This window comes from Amia ocellicauda, chromosome 12 (assembly GCF_036373705.1).
Source record: "Amia ocellicauda isolate fAmiCal2 chromosome 12, fAmiCal2.hap1, whole genome shotgun sequence".
Classification (NCBI taxonomy): domain Eukaryota; kingdom Metazoa; phylum Chordata; class Actinopteri; order Amiiformes; family Amiidae; genus Amia; species Amia ocellicauda.
Window position 1 is genome coordinate 15,330,684 of NC_089861.1, and position 12,543 is coordinate 15,343,226.

The 12,543-nt window shown below is 37.7% G+C and overlaps 1 protein-coding gene across 1 annotated transcript in view; it reads right to left on the bottom strand.

Annotated features, from left to right (window-relative positions):
• nr3c2 (nuclear receptor subfamily 3, group C, member 2) overlaps positions 1 to 12,543 on the bottom strand; it is a 160,106-nt gene that overhangs the window by 12,213 nt on the left and 135,350 nt on the right. The gene's annotated exons all lie outside the window — the stretch shown is intronic.

A 12,543-nucleotide genomic window follows, 5' to 3' on the forward strand; every position in this document is an offset into this window, starting at 1 on the left:
AAAAGTGACTAAGGGCTTAAGATTGCTGTGACTAAGGTTCGTAGACAAATAGACTAGAGTCTAGTGTAAGCAGTTATCTAAAGCATCAAATATTTTTACTTTAAATAATTAGGAAAAAAATGTGTTTTCATTTTTATATGCATGCTGTGTGTACACACATCTAAAATGATCAGTTAACGTGCATAATTACACATTTGTAAACACCAATGAACACAAATGTCTGCCAGCTTTATAAACATGTCCCTGTGTTTAAAATAGATACCTCTTAATCTGAGAAGACCATAGCCTATACAATCCTGTGTTCTCAAATCCATAACAATTACAGATGTCTTGATGTTTATATTATGACAAACGCATTTAACTGTTAATTTTGATCACTAACATCTATAACTCATTCAATTGCACATGAAATACTAACCTATAATTCTCAAATAGCAACATGCAACAGTCTCTATAAAATCGCAACTAATAAACCTGTTATGCATGCAAAATCAACTTTATATTAGAGGTTCCTTGTATCTTCAGAATATAGCAAGCTTAACAGAAAGAAGACAAATGTTGAAACCCATTTAAAAATTGTTTACACAAATGTATATAGAACATATCACAATAACTACAATTAACAGTACTTGGGGAACAAGATGTTGTTTTAAAAAATCCCAAATATTACACGTGTAAATGACACAGGTGGATAAAATTAAACTGGCATGGGCTCATAGGGTAATTAGACAATAAGTCTATGTTTGGGGGCAGAGTATTTGCTGCAACATAATGGTTGATATGTTTATATGATTTTGATATGGTGGGTTTTATATGGTTTATATAGCTTATATGGTTCCTTATGGGTGTTGTGAGTGCAAGAATAAAAGTTAAACTGAAAATGCTGGGAGACTTAAAGTTTGGGGTCACTTCGAAAGAAAAGCATTTTTCCATTAAAATAACATGAAATTGATCAGAAATACAGTGTAGACATTGTTAATATTGTCAATGACAATTGTAGCTGGAAACGGCTGATTTATAATGGAATAAGTGTTCCAATGGTACATTGTGTTTGCTAATCCAAGTTTATCATTTTTAACTGATCATTAGAAAACCCTTTTTCAATTATGTTAGCACGGCTGAAAACTGTTGTGCTGATTAAAGCAGCAATACAACTGGCCTTCTTTAGACTAGTATCTGGAGCATCAGCGATTGTGGGTTCAATTACAGGCTCAAAATGGCCAGAAACAAATAACTTTCTTCTGAAACTCATCAGTCTATTCTTGTTCTGAGAAATGAAGGCTATTCCATGCGAGAAATTGCCAAGAAACTGAAGATCTCGTACAACGCTGTGTACTACTCCCTTCACAGAACAGCGCAAACTGACTCTAACCAGAATAGAAAGAGGAGTGAGAGGCCCCGGTGCACAACTGGGCAAGAGGACAAATACATTAGAGTGTCTAGTTTGAGAAACATGCCTTGGTTCCACTGGCTTAAGCGTCCGTGCCGTGCCATGCCATGCCGTACAGGATGCGTCCCAGAGCTTTTTTTGTAAAACCAGGCCGTTGTGAAGTCCGTCCCTCTTAGAACATAAGAACATAAGAAAGTTTACAAACGAGAGGAGGCCATTAATAACTGAGTGATCCAAGGATACTATCCAGTCTATTTTTAAATGTTCCCAAACTTTCAGCATCTACCACATTGCTGGGGAGTTTGTTCCAGATTGTGACGACTCTCTGTGTGAAGAAGTGTCTCCTGTTTTCTGTCTTGAATGCCTTGAAGCCCAATTTCCATTTGTGTCCCCGGGAGTGTGTGTCCCTGCTGATCTGGAAAAGCTCCTCTGGTTTGATGTGGTCAATGCCCTTCATGATTTAGAAGACTTGGATCAAGTCCCCATGTAGTCTCCTCCGTTCCAGGGTGAAAAGGTTCAGTTCCCTCAGTCTCTCAGTAGGACATTCCCTTCAGACCTGGAATAAGTCTGGTTGCTCTCCTCTGAACTGCCTCTAGAGCAGCGATATCTTTCTTGAAGTGTGGAGCCCAGAACTGTACACAGTACCCAGATGAGCTCTAACTAGTGCATTGTACAGTCTGGACATTACTGCCCTTGTTCTCAATTCTACACTTTTGACAATATACCCTAACATTGTGCTTGCCTTTCTTATTGCTTCCCCACATTGTTTGGTCCACATAGACTCCTAGGTCTTTCTCATGCGATACTTCATCTAGTTCTATTCCTCCCATAGTGTAATTTACATTTTTGTTACCTGCATGTAATACCTTGCACTTGTCCACACTGAATTTCATTTGCCAGGTGTTGGCCCACACCTGAATATCATCTAAGTCCCTTTGAATAGCCTGTGCTGCCGAGATTGTATCGGCTAAGCCTAGTAATTTCAGCCCTTGTGATGGCCCTAGTACTGATCCCTGTGGAACTCCACTAACAGCCTCACTCCAGTTAGAAGCAACTCCTCTAATCGACACCCTCTGTTTCCTAGACAACAACCAGTTCATAATCCATCTACTTACATTGCCCTGAATGCCTACAGCTTCCAATTTGTGGATCAGTCTTTGTTGTGGAACCTTATCAAAAGCTTTTGAAAATCTAAGTATATCATATCATATGCTTTCACATGATCTACAGCTGCAGTTGCATGTTCAAAAAATTTGAATAAATTAGTAAGACATGATCTGCCTTGCCTTTTATTTATAATTTACTTAGCAGACATCCTTAACCTGGGCAAGTTACAGTTGAAAATACACACGTTTCACGATTAATCATCCAGCTACAATATAGCAGGTTATAATTTAACTGACGTGGGCACATTTCAGTCATGGTGTTTATGGACTTTTGAATGCATTTATTAAACCAGTCCTTAATGTTTTAGAAACAGAAACCCACATCTGCTGTATTTATTTATTCATTAATTTTACTTGTAAATGGGCACACATTAACTGAATCGTGTTCGCCTTCATACTGCTTGTCTCTGTGGATTGTCCTGCACACATTCACACAACACAGCCTGAAACACCAGCCAGCTGTTCATAAAATATTAATAACATCGGCTGCTACGATCCGATCATTGTCCTTCAGTTTATTTTTAACTAGTCACGGCACTGCACCGGTCCTGTGAAATCCAAGTTTTTAATACACTCGGATATTAACTGTAAGTAGTAATTGTTTCTGTACGTGGATTTCACTCCATGCTGCTAATAAAACTGTAAATTTCTTAGTGATCGCACACGGCACTTGAGATTATATCTTCCGACACAATGTATCTGATCTCTTCCCTGTCTGTCAAAAGTCAAGCGCACATCTTCACTTTCAGAAGCAGAGATATTTCCTTAGTGGGCGTGACGGACGCTTAGGGACACGTCTGGCACCAGATAAGTTAACTGTCCACAAAACACAGACGCATCCGCCAGTGGAAACGGGGCAACACACGCCTCACAGGTCCTCAACTGGCAGCTTCATTAAAGTGTAGTACCCACAAAACACCAGTCTCAACGTCAAGAGTGAAGAGGTGACTCCGGGATGCTGGCCTTCTAGGCAGAGTTGCAAAGAAAAAGCCATATCTCAGACTGGCCAATAAAAAGAAAAGCTTAAGATGGGCAAAAGAACACAGACACTGGTCAGAGGAAGATTGGAAAAAAGAGTTATGGACAGACGAATCCAAGTTTGAGGTGTTCAGATCACAAAGATGAACATTTGTGAGACGCAGACCAAATGAAAAGATACTGGAGGAGTGCTTGATGCCATCTGTCAAGCATGATGGAGGCAAAGTGATGGTCTGGGGGTGCTTTGGTGGTGGTAAAGTGGGAGATTTGTACAGGGTAAAAGGGATCTTGAAGAAGGAAGGCTATCATTCCATTTTGCAACGTCATGCCATGACCTGTGGACAGCGCTTGATTGGAGCCAATTTCCTCCTACAACAGTACAATGACCCAAAGCACAGCTCCAAACTATGCAAGAACTATTTAGGGAAGAACAGTCAGCTGGTATTCTGTCTATAATGGAGTGGCCAGCACAGTCACCAGATCTCAACCCTATTGAGCTGTTGTGGGAGCAGCTTGACCGTATGGTACGTAAGAAGTGCCCATCAAGCCAATCCAACTTGTGGCAGGTGCTTCAGGAAGCATGGGGTGAAATCTCTTCAGATTACCTCAACAAACTCACAACTAGAATGACAAAGGTCTGTAAGGCTGTAATTGCTGCAAATGGAGGATTCTTTGACAAAAGCAAAGTTTGAAGGACACAATTATTATTTCAATTAAAAATCATTATTTCTAACCTTATAAATGACTATATGTCCTATTCATTTTGCTATATTTCCTATTCAAACTCATTTCATGTATGTTTTCATGGAAAACAAGGACATTTCTAAGTGACCCCAAAGTTTTGAATGGTAGTGTAGTGTGATTCAAAACTCTTACAAACACTGTTGTACTCCAAAGCTTTTCTAGGCATTCATTGAGGAGTTTTCTTGTCAGTCCCGGTCCAATTAAATGTATTTCTCATTCCTTATCTTGTAGAAGCACAACAGAGCTGTAATGTGCCAGAGTGTCAGTTCTGTGTCTTGATTCTTCTCATGTTCTTATGTAAGGCTGGATGCAATAATTTGTTACAAGAGTGTATTCATAGGTGAAGAGGAACATACTGAACTTGTGATGTGGCAGAGCAGGGTTTGTTGCAGGAACCTGCTAAGGAGAAATGTGCTAAAACCCTGACACATTCATGCTCTTTGTTCCCCTCATTCTGACCTATATATTCCTCATTAAAGAGGATGGCATTTAAGGCAGCACTACATGGAAAATGGGCCAATCGTGCAGGGATATTGTTTTCATGTAGAAGAAATGGTTTTGGCTGCAGATACTTAAACATGTCATACAGAGCTTCGTTTTCTTTTTGTTTCCTAACCTGAGCAACATTTAATTCAATTAGGCTGACTTACTACATATAATTGCAGAAAGAACACATTTATTCCCTCTGGGCTTTATTTGTTATTTGCTAGATGATTTAGAGGGAAAAGGAAGGTCTCTTCAAATCCCAGCTAAAGTATGGTGTCATATTGAAGTCAGTTGACTGGGAAAGAAAACCCTTTTTTTTACATACACATAAATTATACATTTAATGTATATGATTTTTTAGTTTTATGTCTCCAATTATTTTTAATTGTATATTTGGAACTTACACTCCCAGTCGATATATGTTGATACAGATGTTGGAACTGGGTTCAGTGTGGTAGTACATACAGCTGCTAAACATGAGGGTTATGTTTTGTATGCAGTGTAAGAATAATAACTTACTTCTTTACTGTACTTGCTCTGCCATCAGTAGTGAGTTTCCTAGCTGTATACAAATGTTGTGCATTTGGTGTTCCATGATAGATAGTTAATACAGTTGTTGGGTCTTAATGAGATTGCGCTGTAATGATGGGGATGTGTTGTAACAGGCAGGCAGGCAGGCAGGCACTGTAATGGCTGATGGGGAGGTGCTATAATGGTTTTCGGTGAAGTTTCTAAATGAATCGCATAGAAACACCGGGGGCCCTATTAAATAAAAGTTGCAGGAGAGTCACAGCTCTGAATATTGCAGTGCCACTTCTGGCTGGATTAAATGTAAAATATTACTTTAAAAATGGTCAGGCAGCGAGAAAGCCACTGCGAGTCAATGACATCAATTGTTATGTTAAAACAATGGGTGGAAACTGCAAAGGGACACCACCAGAGACTGCACAGACATTATTATTCCCATACAGTTCTTAGCAGATGCCCTTATCAAGGATAGCTTGCAACTGTTAAAATATAGGACATTATTTAGTTTTTACGTACAATTACCCATTGATACAGCTGTGATTTTACTGGAGAAATCTAGGTACAGTGCCATGCTCAAGGGTACAACAGCAGTGTCCCCCACTTGGGATTGAACCCACAACTGTCTGTTTCAGAGTCCAGAGCTCCCACCACTAAATAAATAAAACCATTTACCAAACTACTTGCAGCAAACTACAGACCTGAGCTTCACAGTGATTATATTTATATACATTGTTAGCACTGGCACATGTTGGAAGAGGCAGGAGTGGGAGGTCTGATGACTGCCACCGCTGATTGGAAAATAATGAATATGAATATGGATAAATATAAATATTAAATTTTCTTTACCCCCTGGACGAAAGTCGAGCTACACCATTGTGAGATTGGCATTTATAAATAATGTTATAGACCCATGTCTCTTCCAATCTCTATTACTAGTTCTTTCATAGTTGCCTTTACCCACAACTGGTCTCCCAAAAAGTAATACCCCACTTTTCTTTCTATAGGAATATATATTTTTTTTCTTAGAATATGGGGCACGGGGGTCACATGATGCAGAGCTAGTGGTAGAAGCAAAAAAATGAGCTCCTAACATCTTCTATGTATTTGTCTGTTTTCCAGTGTTTCCATTGGACTGATTATATTCTATCTTTGGCATGTCCCTCACTGATTAATGGTCAAATTCAGCTACAAATTTGTGGGTTCTTCCACCAAAAAACATGACTAAATCAATGTCCGAGAAACAGCTGCAAGAATAGAGAGCAAAAATGGTGACTGCAGCAAACACAGACTCTGTAGCGGCTCGTATAAGGCTGGAGGTGGCTGATAAACTGGAAGCCTCAATTCACAACAAATTAGACAAATTAGTTGTTTGAGAACAGGTTCCTGCAAGCTGGATGGCGGATATTAGATACCAAAGTCAACAAATATAAAACAAAGGGTTAAACGTCTCTAGAGGGACTTGTAAACTACGATGGACAAAATGGAAGACCAAGTGAACAGGGACAGAAGATGCAAGATAAGGATTACTGGCTTGCAGGACGATTTCGAGGGTAATAACTTAACTGTATTTTTGCACATTGCTTTGCACTTATGTTGTAAGTCGCCCTGGATAAGGGCGTCTGCCAAGAAATAAATAAAAAATAATAATAATAATAATAAACTGGTTGCTGTCTTAGAACGGTGGCTACCAGAGCTACTGGGTATTAAGGCAAAAAATGGATGGCTGAAATTAGACAGCGCCCATCTCTCGCTCATGAAGCGCCCTTGTGATGGTGAAAACTATGCTTATATGCTTTCACAACTACAGGGATAAGCTGGCTGATCTACAAAGTGCAAGAAAGAAGGGTGAACTAAGAGCTGGAGATCACGGGATTTATATATTTTAATGCAAAATAAACAATGTGAGTTTGCAGATGTACAGAATTGAATATGCTATGCTCTTCCCAGTGGGATTGAGAGTACAATATAAGGGTAGAGTACAGTTCTTCAACACCTCAACGGCTGCACAAGGATTTATCGAAGAAGAACTGACAACCAGCAGAACGAAACACAGAGTAGATCTGTGTACTGTATTTACTTTATGGTTGCAGAGTTAATGTACTGCTATAAATTAACTAAACCAGAAAAAAGAATGCTTCAATGAAAGAAAAAAATGATATATCTGAGTTTTATAGTACTACATTTTATTTTGGATTTCTAGGAGGACCAACTATTCCAAAGTTTATACATTTGCTTCTGCTAGGCAAGATAGATTTGGAGATTGGAGAGTCTTGTTAAGCTAACCACCAGGAGCACCCCAGAACTGTAGCTTAACTGTTCTACACTGGTGACATATTGTAGCACACATGAGCCCCCGAACTTTCTACTTTGTGACAATATGTTATTGTTATTACTATGTTTTTGTTATTTCTTATTTTTTGTTTTACCTAGAGCGGATGCACTAATTATACTTAAATATGATTTGGTTATATATATATATATATATATATATATATATATATATAAAGGCGTCAAATTAGAATTAAACTTTACAAGTTAGCATTCAAACCATCAGTGAGTGCATTACTTTACATGGTTGTACGGTAGATAAACTGTCACTCCTGACCATAAATTTAGGTGGGGCAGATTCTGGATCGTATCATAGGCTATATGATTAACCTATGATTGACTGACAAATGACTGAACAGATGCAGAACACTTTGGGCAGAGATCTAGTGTCCTTGCATAATTCAGCCTGCAGGTGACGCTCTAATGTTTATTAGCAGGCTCGACATACATACATAGAATGTTATCATAGAATGCACACATTAATGTAGTATTTATTGTGTTTGAATATTGATTTAAATGGTTACGAGGGGGAAAAAAATCAGGAGAAGAAAACAATGCCAATTCTCAGAACAATTATCAAGTAGCTTAACCATTAGCGCATGGGGAACTGGGCTATTTAACAAAACAAACACAAACAAACTATTTGCAGGCTATTTTTTATCTATCTTTTTTTATTTTACTTTTTTATTAAATTTTTATTGATTGTTCTTTTGCAATTGTTTCCCTTCTGGAATGTAGACATTTATTTATTTACTTACATATTTATTTACAGGTTTTTTACAAGAGCATGTTTAAACTAATTGATTTATGCTTTCACTTATATGATAGTGTTTTATTTTTTGTATAAAAATTTGGCCCGCCGTTCCTTAATATTAGCACATTTTTCGAAGATTGCTTTGTTGAACTCGGGGATCTCATGCGTTAAACGCTTTTCAATTGAAAGCATCGCCAATGCATTAAGCCGTTCCTGGGACATAGTGTTTCTCAGAAATGTTTTAATTCGTTTAAGGGTGGAGAAACATCTCTCAGACACAGACTCACATACCCTTTGCTGACGCGGAATGATATAGCATTGTCCGGAACTTTGTTCATGTAACGTAAAAACAGGCGGGGCAGTCTCATATGGCTCTCTATTAGAGTGCGCTGCATTTCCATTTTTCACCACAGATTTACATTGGAAAAATGTGGGGCGCTGTTGAGCTCGGGAGGGCTCAGAGACCAGCTGCCCCGCTTAGTGCAATCATTAATATAGTCACCCTGTCAACCGAAGCCATGTGCTAAATTTAAACATACCAATCCCACTTTACGACTTAAAATAGCCTAATGATGAACACATTTACGAGTTAACAATTTTAGGATTTATTAAGTTTATATAGAGTTCTATGTTTTCAAGTGGCTGAATAATTTGGTGGGGCTCTGCCCCACCTGCCCATATAGACGATCCACGGCTGCCCAGAATACAATAATCTTCTTTTCCTCACCACAGTAATCAAGTTCAGATTTAACACATGACAAACATACATAGACTCCCAAGGAAGGCCTTCACTTTGCATACATGATTGGGATATGTAACTTTCCCAAAATTTCAGTGTACTTTACTCCAGGGTCATAAAATTCTCTTAAAAATATCAGTTCAACTTTAGAAAACATACATATAAAATACTAAAATCCAAATGTATAATTATATGAATTATAGGATTATATTCATACATGGATATATACACGGTTTAAATCAATGCTGGAAAGTAAGAAGGAAATAGAAAAACTCTGCACTAAAATCAACCAGAGTTATGTAGCTGTGGCAAAGAACAAATCTTATTTAAGTACCCTAAGGAGTTTCCATGGCAACACACTAGACCCAAAAAAGGATACACAGTAATCTTTAAACAATGTCAATGAGTAACTATCTAGGTACTTATACTACAGTCATAGGAAGCTGTAAATACCGTAAGTATTAAAAATATGTGTCAATGTGCACAGACTTTTGTTTAGCTTTAAACATACATAGGATTGCACTGAACAGCATGACTTATTAAAACCAAGTTTAAGGTATACATTTTCTTTTACTCTCTCAACAGCAAGCAAGCAGTATGTTTCACTATGGAATATGTTTTAAATATAGTATTTGGAATACAAATAAATTACATACAGAAATCAATTATAACAATACACACTATTATTTAGCACTTCATTATCCAGTGAACTGTACTGAAGATGAGCATAACTGATTTACATAGCAGTGAATCCAGTGCATAGATCAAAGTATTAATTTCACAAGTGAAAAATAAAACAAATAATGCCTCTAATCTTATTAGGGAAAACTGACAAATTCCAGAGCATCGCATTTGGTTTTGCAAACATTTACAGTCCTATCTTAAAAGTTCAATAAAATACAAGGAAGGTAGTACTGTATTTATATAGAAACATAGGGCAGAAATAAATTATATGAATAATGTTAATTTAGTCATTTAATTTGTCAAATATTATTGAATAATTAATATAGTCCAATGTGCTATTACTTTGCTTGAAAATAAATCAGATATCCTATTTTAAAAGCCGTAGTGAACACTTTATAGTGGAACTAAAGCTCAGTAAAACTCAATTCATAATTTATCTGGGTAGCTCAATGGAATGGACATAGGAAATTAAGTCTTTCACAGATCAACACTTCGAACACAAGCAAGGTCGGAACAGGAATGACTCAGTCAGGTCAGTTCAAACTTCATCCAAGGGAAAAAAGTTTACTCTATATTAAATTGGGAGTGTTTGAGTACTAGAAGAAATATAATTTAAATGACCATTGTTCTCATGAGTAGGGTGAACCCCTTTTGACTAGGAAGATTTGGCACAACAATATAAGTAGTTGGTTGTTGATTTATGCGATCAAGAACATACTTTGAGTGATCATTTCATGAAGCTTAACAACATAATGAACAAAGCATTCAACCCAGTCTCTGGTTAAGGCTTCAATGAAGACAGTGAAATGCAAACAAGACCAATGGTGCCCCTGATCCCTGGACTTTGGATGTGAACTTTTCTCCAGGTAGTAACAATGGAGCAAGAATGGCTGTGTAAAATTATAACTAACTATATTAAGTATTATTATAATAAACATTTTCCTTACAATAGAGGTGTGTAATTTCATTTACTAACAGTGATAGTGATAGAAGTGAGACAGATAAAGGGCAAAAATGGTAGTATCTTAGAAAATGATCAAGATGTAGCAAATGTTCTAAATGAGTATTTCGAAGAGGTTTTTACAAACGAAAAAATGGATAACATGCCACAGGTTAACAACCAGTCCAGTCAAACACTAAGAGAGATCAGGATAAATGAGGAAGAGGTACTAAAGGGACTAGCAGAATTAAAAACAAACAAATCACCTGGGCCAGATGGTATATTTACAACAGTACAGGAAATTATTTATAGGCCGCTAAGTAAAATATTCCAAATGACACTTAGAACAGGAGATGTACCAAATAATTGGAAAACCTGCTAATGTTATACCAATGCACAAGAAAGGGGACAAAACTGAGCCAGGAAATTACAGACCAATCAGTCTCACCTGCATTACTTGTAAAATGTTGGAAAAAATGACTAGACAGAAAATAGAGGAGCATCTTAATGAAAACCATATTCTTGGAGATCGTCAACATGGGTTTAGACGAGGCAGATCATGTCTTAATACTTTTTGAATAATATAATATTTTTTTGAACATGCAACTGCAGCTATAGATCACGTGAAAGCATATGATATGATATACTTAGATTTTCAAAAGCATTTGATAAGGTTCCACACCAAAGACTGATCCTCAAATTGGAAGCTGTAGGCATTCAGGGTAATGTAAGTAGATGGATTATGAACTGGTTGATGTATAGGAAACAGAGGGTGTCGATTAGAGGAGTCACTTCTAACTGGAGTGAGGTTGTTAGTGGAGTTCCACAGGGATCAGTACTAGGGCCTTTGCTTTTTCTAATCTATATTAATGATCTGGACTCTGGGATAGTTAGCAAACTTGTCAAATTTGCAGATGATACTAAAATAGGTGGCTCAGCAGATACAATCTCGGCAGCACAGGCTATTCAGAGGGACTTAGATAATATTCAGTTGAAGATGGAAGATGAAATTCAACGTAGACAAGTGCAAGGTATTACATGCAGGTAACAAAAATGTCCACTATAATTACACTATGGGAGGTACAGATGTAGATGAAGTAACGCATGAGAAAGACCTAGGAGTCTATGTGGACTCCTCACTTTCTCCATCCAAACAATGTGGGGAAGCAATAAAAAAGGCAAACACAATGCTAGGGTATATTGTCAGAAGTGTAGAATTGAGAACAAGGGCATTAATGTTAAGACTGTACAATGTACTTGTTAGAGCTCATCTGGATACTGTGGACAGTTCTGGGCTCCACAATTCAAGAAAGATATCGCTGCTCTAGAGGCAGTTCAGAGGAGAGCAACCAGACTTATTCCAGGTCTGAAGGGAATGTCCTACTGAGAGACTGAGGGAACTGAACCTTTTCACCCTGGAACAGAGGAGACTACGTGGGGAGTTGATTAAAGTCTTCAAAATCATGAAAGGCATCGACCACATCAAACCAGAGGAGCTTTTCCATATCAGCAGAGACACACACACCCGGGGACACAAATGGAAATTGGGCTTCAAGGCATTCAAAACGGAAAACAGGAGACACTTCTTCACACAGAGAGTCATCACAATCTGGAACAAACTCCCCAGCGATGTGGTTGAAGCTGACAATTTGGGAACATTTTAAAACAGACTGGATAGTATCCTTGGATCACTTAGTTATTAATGGACACAAAACAAGCACGATGGGTCGAAAGGCCTCCTCTCGTTTGTAAACTTTCTTATGTTGTTATTTTACATATTCAAATAATAGTAACAACTTAAATGCA